Below are 16,965 nucleotides of genomic sequence, written 5' to 3'. Positions count from 1 at the left end.
ACCAGCGTTAAATGTTAGGTGGGGGGGGGGGGGGAATTATAAAACGAATATATATATATATAACAAAATACAAACAAACTATTATATTGCAATAAAAATTACAAGATTTGTATTCTATTTTGCATTTTTTGATAATGTTGCATTACAACTTCATTTGGAACCAAATCAAAAACTTCTTTCTCAATATATAGAACTAGATAGTCGTTGAGCAAATCATCACCCATTTTACTGCGCAATTTATGTTTAACAATTTTCATTGCTGAAAATGCTCTATCCACTATAGCGGTGGCAAAAGGCAAAGTTAATGCTAAAATAAGAAGCCGGTGAACTAAGGGGTACACGATATCTTTTTTAGCCTTAACAAATTGTTTTGTTAGAATGCGCCATTAGGTTCGGCGCGCCGTACGGTTCGGCGAATTTGCTCTTTTTTAAAATTTCTCCCAATCACGCTTCTCCCCCTAAAACGACGTCAACCATGCTGCTTCCGAAAATTTGGCCTTCGCAATATTCAAGTGGGTTATTATATATATATAATTGTAATTCATAACATAAGAGTTTTTGTGATATACATGTAAAGGGAACTTTAACTTTATATAACTATAATAACATAAATTGAAAAAATAAGCTTGTGTTTTTTTCAAGAGAAATATACTTGAAAGTTTATTTCACAACAAATTACTCTTGTTGTTTAGTGTAAACTACTTATCGAAGACTATCGTAAAAGAGACATTTGTTAGAATTTAAATTTTATTCAAATGTGAACCTGGTTTGAACTTAGTTGAACCAAATTTTAACTTAGGGATCTTGTGTGAATGTTACATGTAAAGAGAAGCGAACTATGCAGCATGCTTGGGGTTCATGGACAAAACCAATGACATTTGAGGAGAAGATTATTTTGAAATGGAAACTCATTAGGGCTCACTAACAAGATCAGCAGCGTGTGAGAAGGAGATGATTTCTTTATGAGAATTTTTTAGGGCTCATTGACATGACTGATTGTATGTAGAGAGAAGGCAATTTCATGATGTGAGATTTTGTGTTTATCACCTGTGGGACTAGCAATGTAATATCTATCATCAAATTCAAATAATTTTCGGTAACTAATCATTAATTTTAAGTTAATTAGTTCTTATGAGTCTTAAAATATTGAATGTAGTAAAAAATAATCAAGATTTTGAGTTGAAAAGGTGGAAAATCTAAGTTTAATTTTTGTTCTATGGGTGCCAAGTCTCTAAAGGATACGACACCCTAGCGCTGAGCTCATTATTTTTGGGCAAAATAAATAGGTTTGGGCGAACGTTGATGTAACGCCCCAAGATCTAACTTGGAAAGAATTTTGATCAATCATTAAAATCATCAATCATTTACCAGAGCTATCTATAATCTTCAATCAATAACAAACAGTCTAACAAAATCAATAAGTTAAAACATCCATGTACAATTCTATTCATGTCCCAAAAGTTCATATACAATACTCATGATCTACACATTAATCACATGTAATCTATCATGTCCTGAGTACAAAATAATCACTATAACCAAAAGAACAAAAACTAGAAGATTCCTGATTAACCTCAATCTTCTGCTCCCTTGCCCTGACCTAAAAATATTAACCACAAATAATAAGCTTCAAAAAGCCAAGCAGATCACCTGATACCTACCACTGAAATCAAAGCACGGTATAGAAATAATATGCATGTCAATCAGTCAAATCATAGCTGTCAGTTACACATGATCATTGAATCAATGCAGATACGGAAATCAGTATAGAAACGATAATCAGTGCGTAAACAGTATCAATAAGAAACAGTAAACTCCTCAATCCACATCCACATAAGAATCAATAAACAATTTAAAGGTCCATAAAGCTTAATAAATCAGTGCTTGCGTCAAATCTCTATAGAAATCATTGAATCTATATCATTAAAGAAATCCTCATATCATTAATATCGATTAAATCAGTCAATAAATCATAATAACATTTAAAAAAGTTGGAATCAATCAATACCATAAAAATCGTCATTTATAGTCAATATCACTTGTGCAGTGAATCACATATCACTATTCAGTATATCACGTGCATAATGTCCGTACAGTGAATCAGTAGTATCAATATAAGTATCAGTAATAGTCCAATGACATGAACAACATGCTATAACAGTGAAATCATGCATTAACAGTAAATCCGTACAGTGACGATAAATCCGTACAATAACAATAAATCCGTCAGTATCAATAAATCCGTTAATAGCAGTAACAATACTGCTAAACATACAATTCAGTACAATAATCATATAGAGCAAGTAGAAGTACTGGCTATTAAGATGTTTTTCAGTCTTGTATCAGTATCAGTATCTTGAATCTTGTATCCGTTGGCTCAGTAAAAGAGTTGTCACTCTTTGCCCTTCGGCACAGTATTCATCTCCTTATGACTCCCTTCAGTAATCACGTGATCAGTAGAGGATAACACCAAACCATTATTTAAAAAAAGCCCATTTGGCCCACCATCCTGTACAGGTATCATGTCTCCAACCAACGGTTCAACCAGTCTTTACCTGTCTTTCATACACAAAGTAGTATCACAGTAATATAACAGTGCTTTCAATCATATAACAACATTCATCATTATCTTATCAATGCATGGCAACCAATAAGCATAATTTAGCCCAATCTAGAAAATCCCTTAAAATATCGTATAGTAGACAGAAGTCGTAAAATGAACAGCTCCAGAAAATTACCAAATTACTATAAATCATGTAAAACAATATTTCAAAACTTTATTCGCACTGAAGCAGTAATTTTCAACAGCCAGATTATTTTCTATTCGATTCAAACCGCACAGAACTCAAAATGTCCGGCGAAAACTTTCCAGAAAATACTCAAATCGTGTAAAAATATCATATCAGAAACATATCAAAAGTTGTGCGGTAAAACTTTTGTCAATGCAAAATTATACGCGTTTTTCGATAACGGAAACACAAATCTGAGCACAGAAATATCAAAAACTCGAAATTAGAAATAGGATTCAGATTCCTTACTGCGAGACAGATAAATCTTCTAACTGCGTCGTCGGATGAAAAGCACTCCGCGGGCTCCAAAACCAAGCTTTCCCTTTCTTTCCTTCTCTTTCTCTCTCATGCCTTCACTTTCTCTCTCTTCAAAATATTTCCAAAATATCTCAAATCCGATACTTATCAAGCAAGATTGTCCAGGACGATGCCCAGATCGTCCCGGGACGAACTCCTCTGGACACGGATCGTACAGAAAAAATTAATTCCAATTTGTTTCATCCCTGGACGATGCTCTCGGGTTTAGTTTGTCCCGACGGTTCGTCCCGACTGTTCCAAGTTCGTACAGACGAAATTGGCAGATTTCTTCACAATTTTCTTCAGTTAGTCCGGGACTAAGGCCAGTTCGTCCGGGACTAACAACACTAAAAAAAATCAGCTTTTTAAGGGTTTTACAATCTACCCACCTTAAGAAAAATGTCATCCCCGACATTTCCCTTAAGGGTTCAAATGCAAAATCGATACAAAATAAATCCATCCAAACAAAACTCAAATCAAATCGAATCAGAATCAAAACTCGTCAAAAACCATACAATCATCCAGTTCAGTCAATCACATGTCATTCAATATGCATGATCTATGTCAATCAATCAATTAGTCAAATCATCTTACCATTAGAACTTTGAGGTCATTGTTGATCTTCATAATACTGTAAACTGTAGAAACGTGGCACTACTGGAGTAGGTACAGTAGGTCGTGGAGCAACAGTCTCCCTCTAATTATCACTGACAGCTCTATCATTCATCATGTTCATTGATCTTTCACTATATGCTCTTGAACTAACAGTCCTCTGTCCTACAGTATGTCCAGACTGTCCTGCACTAGAATAAGTTCTTCCTCCAAATCCTTTCTGAGGACAATCTGCTACTCTATGTCCTTGCTGTCCACAACGAAAACATTATCCCGTTAACAAATAGCACTCATCTGCATGTCGTCGACCACAGTGAATGCACTCGCTATAGCTGCCAGAAGATGCTACCGATGCAGATCCCCTTGACTCACTATAATTGCTTTTCTTGTCTCTATTTCTTTCTCTACTCGGTTCATCTCTACTCCTCTTGGTAACTTCATATCTTGATGCTGGTGCTGCCAAATCAATCTCTATCAATTTAGCCCATTCCACCAACTCAGAAAACTCATGAATCCGTAATGGTACTAGCGGATGTCTCAGCTCTCTATTCAATCCTTGAAGAAATCTATAACATTTTTCTTCAGTAGTAGGAATCAAATGAGAAGCGTACCTAGCAAGTGCAGTAAACTCAGCATCGTACTACATCACAGTCTTACGTCCTTGCTCCAATTTGATAAAAGCTTCTTGCATTTGTCGTCGAGCTAACGGAGGTACAAACCACATCCAGAACACTATAGTGAACTCATCCCAGGTGATCTCAGCATTTGTCTTCCCCTGAAATTTCTCTCTCTGATGTTCAATCCACCATCTCTCCGCTTCTCCTTCAAATAAAAACACAGCCAAAGGCACCTTTCAATTTTCCGGACACTGCATGCTGTCAAAGATCTTTTCTATCCTTATTATCCAATCTTCAACAGCCTGAGGTCCCAAAACTCCTTTGAACAACAGAGGCTTCAACTTATGAAATGTTTGTAAATGCTTATCTACTTCTTCTTCTTTACTTCCAACCAACTTACTCTGTGCATCTCCCATTACCTGCGCTATAGCAGTAACCAACTGCATCATACTTTCTGAAGGTACTGGAGCTGCACTGTGTTGCTCATTTGGTGCACTCGACTCTGGATTATCCATTTACCTTTTCATATGCACAGTTCAGTATAAACGGAATGATACACACATGCAACTATGTATGCAAAATGATGCACTTGAACTACCCATTCTACCCAACTCTCAATCAAATCCTATAACTCTGGTAATAATCAATTCTTCCAATAACACTGCTCTGATACCAAAAATTTGTAACGCCCCAAGATCTAACTTGGAAAGAATTTCGATCAATCATTAAAACCATCAATCATTTACCAGAGCTATCTATAATCTTCAATCAATAACAAACAGTCTAACAAAATCAATAAGTTAAAACATCAATGTACAATTCTATTCATATCCCAAAAGTTTATATACAATACTCATGATCTACAAATTAATCACATGTAATCTATCATTTCCCGAGTACAAAATAATCACTATAACCAAAAGAACAAAAATCGGAAGATTCCTGATCAACCTCAATCTTCAGCTCCCTTGCCCTGACATGAAAATATTAACCACATATAATGAGCTTCAAAAAGCCCAGCAGGTCACCTAATACCTACCACTGAAATCAAAGCACAGTATAGAAATAATATGCATGTCAATCAGTCAAATCATAGTTGTTAGTTACACATAATCATTGAATCAATGCAAATACAGAAATCAGTACATAAACGATAATCAGTGCGTAAACAGTATCAATAAGAAACAGTAAACTCCTCAATCCACATCCACAGAAGAATCAGTAAACAGTTTAAAGGTATGTAAAGCTTAATAAATCAGTGCTTGCATCAAATCTCTATAGAAATCATTGAATCTATATCATTAAAGAAATCCTCATATCATTAATATCGATTAAATCAGTCAAATCAGTCAATAAATCATAATAACATTTAAAACAGTTGGAATCAATCAATACCATAAAAATCGTCATTTACAGTCAATATCACGTGTGCAGTGAATCACATGTCACTATTCAGTATATCACGTGCATAATGTCCGTACAGTGAATCATTAGTATCAATATCAGTATCAGTAACAGTCCAGTGACATGAACAGCATGCTATAACAGTGAAATCATGCATTAACAGTAAATTCGTACAGTGACGATAAATCTATACAATAACAATAAATCCGTCAGTATCAATAAATCCATCAATAACAGTAACAATACTGCTAAACATATAATTCAGTATAATAATCATATAGAGCAAGTAGAAGTACTGGCTATTAAGGTGTTTTTCAGTATAGTATCAGTATCAGTATCTTGAATCTTGTATCTGTTGGCTCAGTAAAAAGAGTCGTCACTCTTTGCCCGTCGGCACAGTATTCATCTCCTTATGACTCCCTTCAGTAATCACGTGATCAGTAGAGGATAACACCAAACCATTATTTAAAGGAAAGCCCGTCGGCCCACCATCCTGTACAGGTATCATGTCTCCAACCAACGGTTCAACCAGTCTTTACTTGTCTTTCATACACACAGTAGTATCACAGTAATATAACAGTGCTTTCAATCATATAACAACATTCATCATTATCTTATCAATGCATGGCAACCAATAAGCATAATTTAGCTAAATCTAGAAAATCTCTTAAAATAGCGTATGGTAGACAGAAGTCATAAAATGCACAGTTCCAGAAAATTATCAAATTACTATAAATCATGTAAAACAATATTTCAAAACTTTATTCGTACTGAAGCAGTAATTTTCAACAGCCATATTATTTTCTATTCGATTCAAATCGCACAGAACTCAAAATATCCGGCGAAAACTTTCCAGAAAATACTCAAATCGTGTAAAAATATCATATCAGAAACATATCAAAAGTTGTGTGGTAAAACTTTTGTCAATGCAAAATTATACTCATTTTTCGGTAACGGGAACACAAATCTGAGCACAGAAATATCAAAAATTTGAAATCTTCGAAATCAGAAATAGGATTCGGATTCCTTACTGTGAGACATGCAAATCTTCTAACTGCGTCGTCGGACGAAAAGCACTCCGCGGGCTCCAAAACCAAGCTTTCCCTTTCTTTCCTTCTCTTTCTCTCTCCTGCCTTCACTTTCTCTCTCTTCAAAATATTTCCAAAATATCTCAAATCTGATACTTATCAAGCAGGATCATCCAGGTCGATGCCCAGATCGTCCCGGGACGAACTCCTCTGGACACGGATCGTATAGACGAAATTAATTCCAATTTGTTTCGTCCCTAGACGATGCTCTCGGGTTCAGTTCGTCCTGACGGTTCGTCCCGACTATTCCAGGTTCGTACAGACGAAATTGGCAGATTTCTTCACAATTTTCTTCAGTTCGTCTGGGACTAAGTCCAGTTCGTCCGGGACTAACAACACTAAAAAAAATCAGCTTTTTAAGGGTTTTACAGTTGCAACTCTAGAAAGTACCATCACGACATTGGGTCTTATATGAGCATATTCTGGGAGAATCTAGAAGATTCGCTAGAACGTTATGCTGAAATTTGGCATAACGCTCTAAAGTGTTATGGCACTAGGGAACTTGGGCGCCACACCGCTAGTTTAAAATCATGAAAATTTTAACATTAACATATCTCAATTCACTTGCTAATTCACCAACCACCCTAGGCTTACTAGAGAAGAGAGGGGAGGAAGGGAAAGAAAAAAGAGAGGGAAAGGATTTGGATGACAAGGTACGGGATTTGTGTGCCCGCAATTCAGGAAATTGTGGAGTTCTAGGTAGACTCATAAACCCTAGTCTCTAATTTCAATTCTAATAAATTTCTTAAAAGTTATGAACAAAAAATATTTTTCTTGAATTTTATGAAGTTTTCACCGTTTGATTTTTTGTATATTACTGTGTCCTTTATTATGAACAATTTTGCTATATGCAATTGAGTTTTTAACGGTTGATTTTTTCAGTATGAATTTCTAAGCATATTGTTGAATTGAAGAGAATTTAGCATTTATTGTAGTTATGTAAAGTCCTGAAATGTTTTTATGAAAGTTCCTTTGAAAGTAAAAATTATAAAAGAAAAAGTCCAGTAAGCATTCTGTTTTATAAGAAAGATGACTTTTATTAGTAGTTATGTATTTTCTGTATACTACATCAAACATTTAAATTCAGTATTGTGGCATTGCATTTGCATTCTGCATTCTTGGCATGGAAGGAGTTATGTTTTAATATATGGGAAAGTGCACTATTTGTTATGTTATAATGGGCCCTAGATGTACTCTTCTGACCTCATCTACTTGATCTAGATGTTGGAGGGATTATGGCCACTTGCTGGAAGCAGGTGTGGGAAGTTAAGTAATATTATAAGTACTCTTTATGACCCCATTTACCTGATGTAGATGTGGAAGGGATTCTAGCCCCACCTATTGTGTGCAGGTATGGAACATAAAGGGAAATATAAGAAAAAGTGGAGATATAAGTAGGCATCGGGACATGCACATTCTAGTCATGACATTTTATATGTTAATATTTTTGTGATAAGGTTAAGAGGTATTCAGAGTCATGTTTTAGTGAACTTTGAACTTCTGTATAAATTTTGACGGGAAGAGAAAGTGAAATGCAAATAAATCTCTAAAAATAAGTATTTTGTGTGGCATATGGAAATTTTTGTGAAAGTGATTATATGGTTATAAAAGTTAGTGTTGGGCCTGAGATCAGGTATATATATCAATATCTGATAAATCTATGTTTGACTTGTGCTTTATGTATTCTGAAATCCTTTATGCTTTTTTTTATTAATTTTTTTAACATATATAAATTGAGTTTTAATATCTATCAGGGGTAAAAGAGTCTATTGAGCTAATTGAGCTTATTTTATTCTTTTAAAGTTTTAGGAAAAAGATATAGGTCCTGCTGAGTAGATCAGGTGTAAAGGTAAGGTTTTGGGATCCAAAATTTTAAGATATGATTAAATTTTTATTATTTTATTCTTTTAATACTTATGATCATACAATACTAACATGTCAAATTCTACACATCGTACTAGATGATCCTACGATCATATTGTATGATATTTGACAGCTAAATTAAATTTTTAAAGGTTTTTTGAAGCCCTTTATTTAAGCTTTCTCATAAGACGTTGTAAGAGTCTTTGGCATACATTGAGTCTTCATTGTTTTGGAGAAAACATGAAGAGATAGCCTTGAAAGGGAGAGAAGAAAGGGTGGAGTTTGAGAGGGAAAAGATCCTTGTGGGTTTCAAGGGAGTGTGGAGGGGGTTTCATATGGTTTATACAGCAAGCTTGCATCTTAGTATAATCGTATTCAAGATTTGTTTTGAGAGAAGTTTTGGGAAGAAGATAATCTTTTTGGTGTTAAAAGACCTAGCTACTCCGTCGTACCCAGGAAGATGAAAGTGATTCTAGGTTATCTGCCTCATCAGGAGGGTGAAAAGGATTCTAAGTTCACTGCCTCACTAAGGGAAGGTTAAAAGGAGTCAAGGTTCTTTGTGTGTGAAAGGAGTACGGTCTTCTGCCATACCGGGTTGGTGGAAGAGAGTTTGTAAGGGCTTGTCTGTCATGTTGTGGGGATTAAAGGAGAGACACTAAGAGATTTAGTGTAATACTTGGAGAGGATGACTCCGGTGAGTGGACATAGGTCATGATTTGACCAAACTACTGTAAATATGGTGTGCTTATTCTAATTTTTACTTTTTTACACTTTATTTTTATGCATTATATTTTTGGATATTACGTCTTGGTTGAAAATCTATGATTGATATTACATTGTATATATTATACTATCATTATAATATTTATAACTTTTGATAAGTGTACTAGCTTTTGTAGCAAGTGATAGTATTACCTCCATATTAGTGTGCCTTGGGAAAATTCCTTAAGGTCTAACAAACTCCTCGAACTCTCACTTAGGATGTGATTTATTTCATTTAAATGCTTAGGATAACCTTGCAGGAGAGTCTAGATTTTTATTTTTATATTTATGTAATTTATTCAAAGTATTGAGTTATGAAAGTGTCTTTGAGTTCGGATACATGTATCCAAAGTTGGATTCCAAGAAGGAAATGATACCCCTTAGGGGGATAGTCCTTTTCAATTTGGAAGCTCAAATTTGGATCATTTCAATACCCAAAGGGGAAAATAATAACCTTTCCCTTGGGAGGGGGGTGGGGGGAGAGTTTCCTTTTTTATTTGGGTATCTAGGTACGACGAATCCAAGGAGCCCGAAGAAAAGAAGATCAAGGAATTGAAGACAGAGAGTATCTCACTCAAAGTCACTAGTGTCTGTCTTAGGATTAGAATTCAGGTATGTGGTTAGTGGTGCCCAGTCACTTTTAATTTCTATAAAGTTGGGTTGTAACAAATGGGGCATTTGCCTACGGACATTACTTTAAAGAATTACTTTTATTGATTGTGGTGTTTGAGTTGATTTGATAATGTATAAAATTTTGCCTACTTTTTCTAGTTTTTTTGGCAATTGTATGACATTTTTATTTTAGCCTGGATACATAGAGGCTCATGAGGGTATGCTTAAAAAATTTTCTACTTAAATCAAATTAAAACTTTTAGCTAACATAGAAATTCTAATGATCTAATAAGTAAGCTCGGGACCGTTGGGAGTCTACATAATAATACTAATTTCATTTCTTCCTTGTTAGGCACCTCCCCGCTTGCGGGTTCTGACAAACCACCGCCTTTGAGGGTACAAATCTGTCAAGGGGATGTTGTGCAATCTCTAGGAAGAAATGTTTTCGAGCCTTTTTTTTAAACTACTACCTACTCATTTTATGCATTTAATCAAGTGAATCAGCTTTCATTACATTATAAATAAATTAAAAAAAGTCTAAATTTTAATTGCATTTGTCTTAAGCATTTTCACCATATATAAGTTAAGAGACTAATTAGGATCCACTTTAGACATCACTCTTAATTCTCAAAAACTTTAATAACAATGTCCCTACCACTCTTTCATAAAATTAATTAGACTCATTATTTTAAATTGACTAAGTGGTTAGTTGGCTCCCTAAGCAAGGTCGCGGTAAGTCCAAGTTTTGTACTGCATTAGCTAGGTTTGGACTACTGTGCTCCAGTGTTCAAATTTAGATTTAGGATCCCAAGCAAATTCTAAATCATAAGACCCCAACATTCAAGAATATAATCCAAAATCTAATAAAAAAATCAATTCAAATTAAAATTATTCTCAATCCAAAATTTAATTCTCAACACTTAGATTAAGTTGGTGCACTTATGAATTATTTCAAAATCTCTAAGTGTCTCCTACCTTTTCTCAATTGGCTCCAAAAATAAATGTTCTAATTTGATCCATTCCCAATTAAAATTATAGGTTCACTTCCCTTGATATCACTCTTTAAAAATATCTAAACAAAATTTCTGTCGTTATTTTAATCAAGAGTATTCATAGGAAATTCAACCTCTCTACGATTTAATTAACTACGATGGCTTGCGCTCGTAGGAGATTTAGAACCCACGTCAATTTTTTAAAACTCAATTAATATTTCTTTTAAGAAATCAAATTTATAACGATAGTCATCATCATAATCGAATGATTGCTAATAAATGATATATTCTTCCTTTGAAAAGATATATTGTGTTAACATAAATTCAGATATGAAACCAACGATCTCTTTCTCTTGATTATCGTAATCTGATATTTGATTGAACTCCATTTTTGACCCCTAGGGATCATTTATGGTTCTCCCCTAAATCATGCTATGACATTCAAGAAAAAATCTGCAATTTCGGGTCTGAACCTATTAGGAGATTTTATCTCCGCCTTTCGATGCAGTATATTATCCCTAATGGTCTATTCAACTTCACAATTGAAATTTAAATTTAATTCCCAATTTTCCCAAAGAAATTTAATTTAGATTTATTTTGGACCTTGCAAGGCAAATCCTCTTTTCAAACACCAACACTACCCTATCAAAATATTTAACTACCTTTTCTATGGAGGAAGATTTTTTAATGAATAAGAAAAAAGAGGAAGCTGTCTGAACTATAATAAAGTTTCTGAAGTCTCCTAAGATGTTTCAGGTATCATAATAACTACAATCTTATATACCTAACTTGATTTATCCAATGGTCATTTTTCTTTCATTGGATTGAACACATTTACCATATGAAGAAAACCATCTATCTAAATATGTAAATTATTGATTATTTCCATGTTTTCAAGAGAATTATGTTCATGATGATAACTCAATTGTTGGTGTTTTTTCATATAATTTGTTTAAAAATGCTAATCTTGTATTTGTACATGTTATAGAGCTAAGCTGGATTATATTTGAATTGAAGTCTTTAGTTGAGCTGAATTTGATTCATGGTAGCTTAAAATTGAATAAAATGTAAGAGTATAGGGTTTACATGTATGTATCATTTATATGCATTATGTATTCATATTTTTTGGCTTCTTCTATGCATTACTCTCTCTCACTCGTTGGTGCCTCCAAGTATAATAATAATTAATATTTGGCTCAAATTGTGCTAAATTGTGTGCATGTCTTTGAATTTGTTGTTGCCTAACATCATAAAAAGATAAAAATTTAAGTAAAATTTAGATTGGTTTTTTGTTTGGATTGAGTTCAGATTAAACCAAGCAATGAATTTGCTTAAAACAAATAGAAACAAGCTAGCATCTAGCTTTGATTGGATTAAGTTTGGATGAGAGAATTCGTTTGGGACAACTTTTTTACTGCTTCTTAAAGCAGATTTCTAGTAAAAAGTTTTTAAATTTTGTATTAGAAAGATGCTTTAAGAAGCAGTAAAAAAATTGCCCCAAACAAAACCTTAGTTAATCTTATGTAATTCATAAGTTGACTTGAGGTTGAATTTTGCATAGCTCTATAATTGCATCGATTAGAATGATTATTCTGCTAGGGTAAATAACACATCCTATGTAGGGCAATACAACAATTTTTTGAGTATTGATTCACCTATGAAAATTCGTCTCCTAGGTTTGTAAATGAGTTGAGCCAAGCTCAAATTATTGTTAGCTTGAGCTTAAATTTTGATTAATTAATTGAGTTTCAACTCAAAGCTGCTCAACTCAAAGCTGAGCTTAATTTTACGAGCTCAAATCGGTTAATGAGGTGGCTCATTTATAATCCTCTTAAGAAAATTATATATTGTTTGAACTTGTCTTTATTGCAACTTTTTTTCGTTAATTTTATTATTTATTTTATTTGTTTAATATTCATAAAGTTTTGATTTTTATTTAATTCGTACCGTTATTCGTGGAGAATATTTATATATTTTAATATAAATTTATGTATAATTACTAACTTTAAAGATTATGAAAACTCTTCATATCTTCTCAAAACTCCTATTAAATAGTAAGAGATTATAAATTCGATATTTGTGAATAATGAGAGTATAATTATAATTATCCATTTACTGATAAAAATTATTAATTAATCATATCAATAAAGTAAAATTAAATTTATATTTTAATAATATTTACTTTTATTTTAAAAAAAAATTCTCCTGCCTTTTATATATGTATAATTTTATTAGTGTATGAAATACCTATCTTTAATATCATATAGATTTTGCTATTAATGCTTTCTATCCCTTTGAGCACTCATCAACAACACTTTGCTGCTTCACTGCCTCTAACATTTAATAACAATGATATGTTTTATTCTTTTTTTTCATATAATACTCAAGCAATTAGCTAATGCTTTCACCTCATATCTCGGGTTGTATGCCAAAGCTGAAAACACTCTAAACCTACCTTGGCCTTCCTATTCTACCAAAAAATTCTGTTACGGCTAACTTCTCTACTGCCTTGAAGTAGAATTTCTACTCTACTAGCTAGCTGAAAAGTAAGATTTTTATCTTTTGCAGGTAGGCTCCAATTTTTTAGGTTCTCCATTGCAAACACCACGGCGTATTGGATCAGAGGGGGCCATTATACCTAATACTTATTGCAAAATGATTGATAAACTTAGCTCCAAATTTTTGTTTCATGGCTCCACCTTTATGAAGAAATTACACCTCATTGCGTGGAGAAACACATGTTTGCCTAAATGATTTGGTGGATTGGGTATTCCTAGCATTGAATCCTTGTATTTTGGTTATGCTTGCTCTTTTATCTGGAGGCTTTTCACTCATGAGTCTGTGGTGACTGATTGGATTAGGACCTCCTATGTCTCTCCTTGGAGGCCTCCTATTACTAAGTCTTCTAAATTTTGAAAATCTATATGTTGCACTGCTTCTATGATCAAGGATAAAATTTTATTTCATGTGGCTAGAGATAATTGTAATTTTTCGATGTTCTTGGACCCTTGGTGTAATGTTGTAGCTATCTTGGAACTCTTTCAACCTCCGCATGCTTATAACCCTCAAGCTAAAGAGTTCATTTCTAAGGGTGCCTGGAATTTGCTTGAATATTTTGGTCCTCTGGCTTCTCAACGCATCTCCTCTATTCCTATCTTTGATCAATCTCCTATCGCCTGGATTGGGTCTGACAAACCTGGTTTCAAGACTTTTTATATGCATTTCTTTAGTGATTATTAGACTATTTCTTGGCACAAATTTGTCTGAAATAAACGTTTTACCCTCAAATTATCATCATTTGTGTGGATGGCATTTCGAGATGGATTAAAAACTGCAGATGTTTTAGCTAAAAGGAACATTCTTGTTGCTGGAAATTGCTCTCTTTGCTCCTCGGGTTTTGATAATATCAACCGCATTTTCTTTCAATGTGATTTCTCTTTTCTAGTGGTTTCTCTCCTCTTACCGCTCTTGCAGGAATTTTTATTCAGGCCTACATTACTTCGATGTTTTGAATTTTTCCAAGATCATCAGCTGCTTAAATCATTTGAGAAGGTTTTTTGTTTTTGTTTATTTTCTCTCTTTTTTTTTTTTTTTTTTTTTTTTTTTTTTTTTTTTTTTTTTTTTTTTTTTTGTGTTATGCTGCTCGGTTTACTTTATTTTGAGGGAAAAAAATCATAGACGTTTTGCCATGAAGAATTCTTCTTGTCAGAGTACCCTTCGTAAGATTTTTTTTTTTTGGGAAAAACCCTTCGTAAGATTTTTTTTTTTTGGGAAAAACCCTTCGTAAGATCATTAAGGCTATCCATGCTAAGACGTCGAGATGGGAAAATTACGAGATTTTGCAGTCTTCATTCCCATCGTTCTTCAGATTATGATTTTGGTCTATGGGGGGTTCTGGAATACCCAAGATTTTGGTGTTTTTTTTTTTTTTTGATGAGGTAGATTACTGGGAATTTCACCTACCCCATGTGGACAATGATGTATGGAACTGACATCCTTTCAGCTTCTCCCCTTGAATGGCCCGTTGCAATCCTCTCATATCTGCCTGGATGCTCTCGATGTTGAGTAATTATTTTGTCCGAACACCGAACGCAATCATAGACCAATAACAAGGCGCCACGTCACTTGGGTGCTCGGTACCGTGCTCAGTACAACACTCGGTATCGCTCGGTATTTCTCAGAATTTCCAATTTTTCATCCGAACGTAATAACTTTTCGATGTTGAGGCCCTGTTTTTCTTTCTCCTTGCTTTTTGTTAATGCTCTTTTTTTACTTGTATTTTGGGCTTAAAGTTGTTCATTGGTTCTTTTTGTAATTCATGATTTTAATATACGGGCTTTGTTCAAAAAAAAAAAAAACCCTCTTTAAGAATTTTTCCACTGGAACATCTTTTCACAAGAAAATATATATGAAGTACTATACTATTAAAAAAACAGTATGTTGACAGAAACATGAGGAGTTGTGTTTTCAAAAACAGCAAGTAGTTAAAAGATCAAATAAGAGTAGGAGAACCGAACAAAAAATCAGATAAAGGTAAGTTAGGAAATACAAATAACAATTAGAAGATGACAAAATGAATATAGCAATAAGAAAAACAAATCCAAACCACTGCAAATAAACAAGAATACCAACTACTCACTACAAAAACTTAAAAAGGGCGAGATTTTATTTTAAATAAATCAAATTATATAACTCAAGTGAACACCAGGAGTGTTACACATCTCATACTAATCTGTTGGTTGAGAATTTTGACTACCAATTAAGAGATTTTGAGTTGAAGCTGGCATAGCAGCTCTACGGCGCACATCCTTCTCTTTTTTTTTTATTGAACATTTTAGGTCAAAGATTTCAAATCCAATATCTTTTAATTGATAGTCGAAATTCTCAACGAACAGATCAAAAAGAGCTACGTCACATCCTTATGTTGAGCACTTGTTACTAAAGAGCAAGCTGAAGGACAAGCTTTATAGTGCTGTTAACAGCACAGCTACATAGAAAAAGCACTTAACAGACAACAGCAGCGTTAGATATCAAAAGATGAACTTATCTAATGATGCCATAAGGGCTCGCAGAATCATTTTAACGAGGGAAATTCCCTGCCTAATTCATTGATGATACAATGCCGCTTAAACAGCATGAATATTGAATTCTCAATAGAGAAGGACGAGTTCATATCACTTATTTTTTGAAGTAGGGCTTTGAAAACATAAATTATAACCAGAAAGAGTCGAGCAGAATGAATAAATAAATGGAAAAAGGTAGAATACAAGTACTTGTGGGAGCTAAGTAAAAATTTAGATCGTCTAACAGCACCAATAGTTCATGGCAATAAATGGAAAGCCTAGAAAATATTTAACATTCAAGCATCAACTATTATACATTATTGAAAATTGCCTTGATCAGATGTGAATCTCGAGTTATATTTGGATTTGAAACTTTCAAACTTGTCGCGTCCTGAAATATTCGCAGCTGTAGAGATATATAAAGTTTAACGACCTAGTTTTATACGAAAATTCAACAAAAAAAAAAAGAGATGGATGTATCAATCACAAGAGACCAGAATTTTTATGTGAAAACCGATGAAAAGGGGAAAAAACCATGGGACTTGGCCAAGTTGAAATGAGTCCACTATTATTGATGGTTGATTACAAATGATTCCCATCATTGGAGGAAGGCGCTGGCTCAATGCAACAAATATACAATATATATATATATATATATATATATATATCGCACAGTACATAGTCGGAGAATAGCATAACAAATGTTCTTTAAAGAATGTTGATATGTTTGTTTGTTCAATAGTATCGTAGTCAGTAGGCTACGGTGGTCAAAAGAGCCATAGCCGGTGGGCGATAATGGTTGGAAGGGTCGTAGTCATCAGATGACGATGGTTGGAGTGACGGTAGTCAGCGGACGATAGTAATAG

Source organism: Dendrobium catenatum, unplaced genomic scaffold, assembly GCF_001605985.2.
Source record: "Dendrobium catenatum unplaced genomic scaffold, ASM160598v2 fragScaff_scaffold_737, whole genome shotgun sequence".
Classification (NCBI taxonomy): domain Eukaryota; kingdom Viridiplantae; phylum Streptophyta; class Magnoliopsida; order Asparagales; family Orchidaceae; genus Dendrobium; species Dendrobium catenatum.
Note: the sequence above shows the minus strand (reverse complement) of the source record.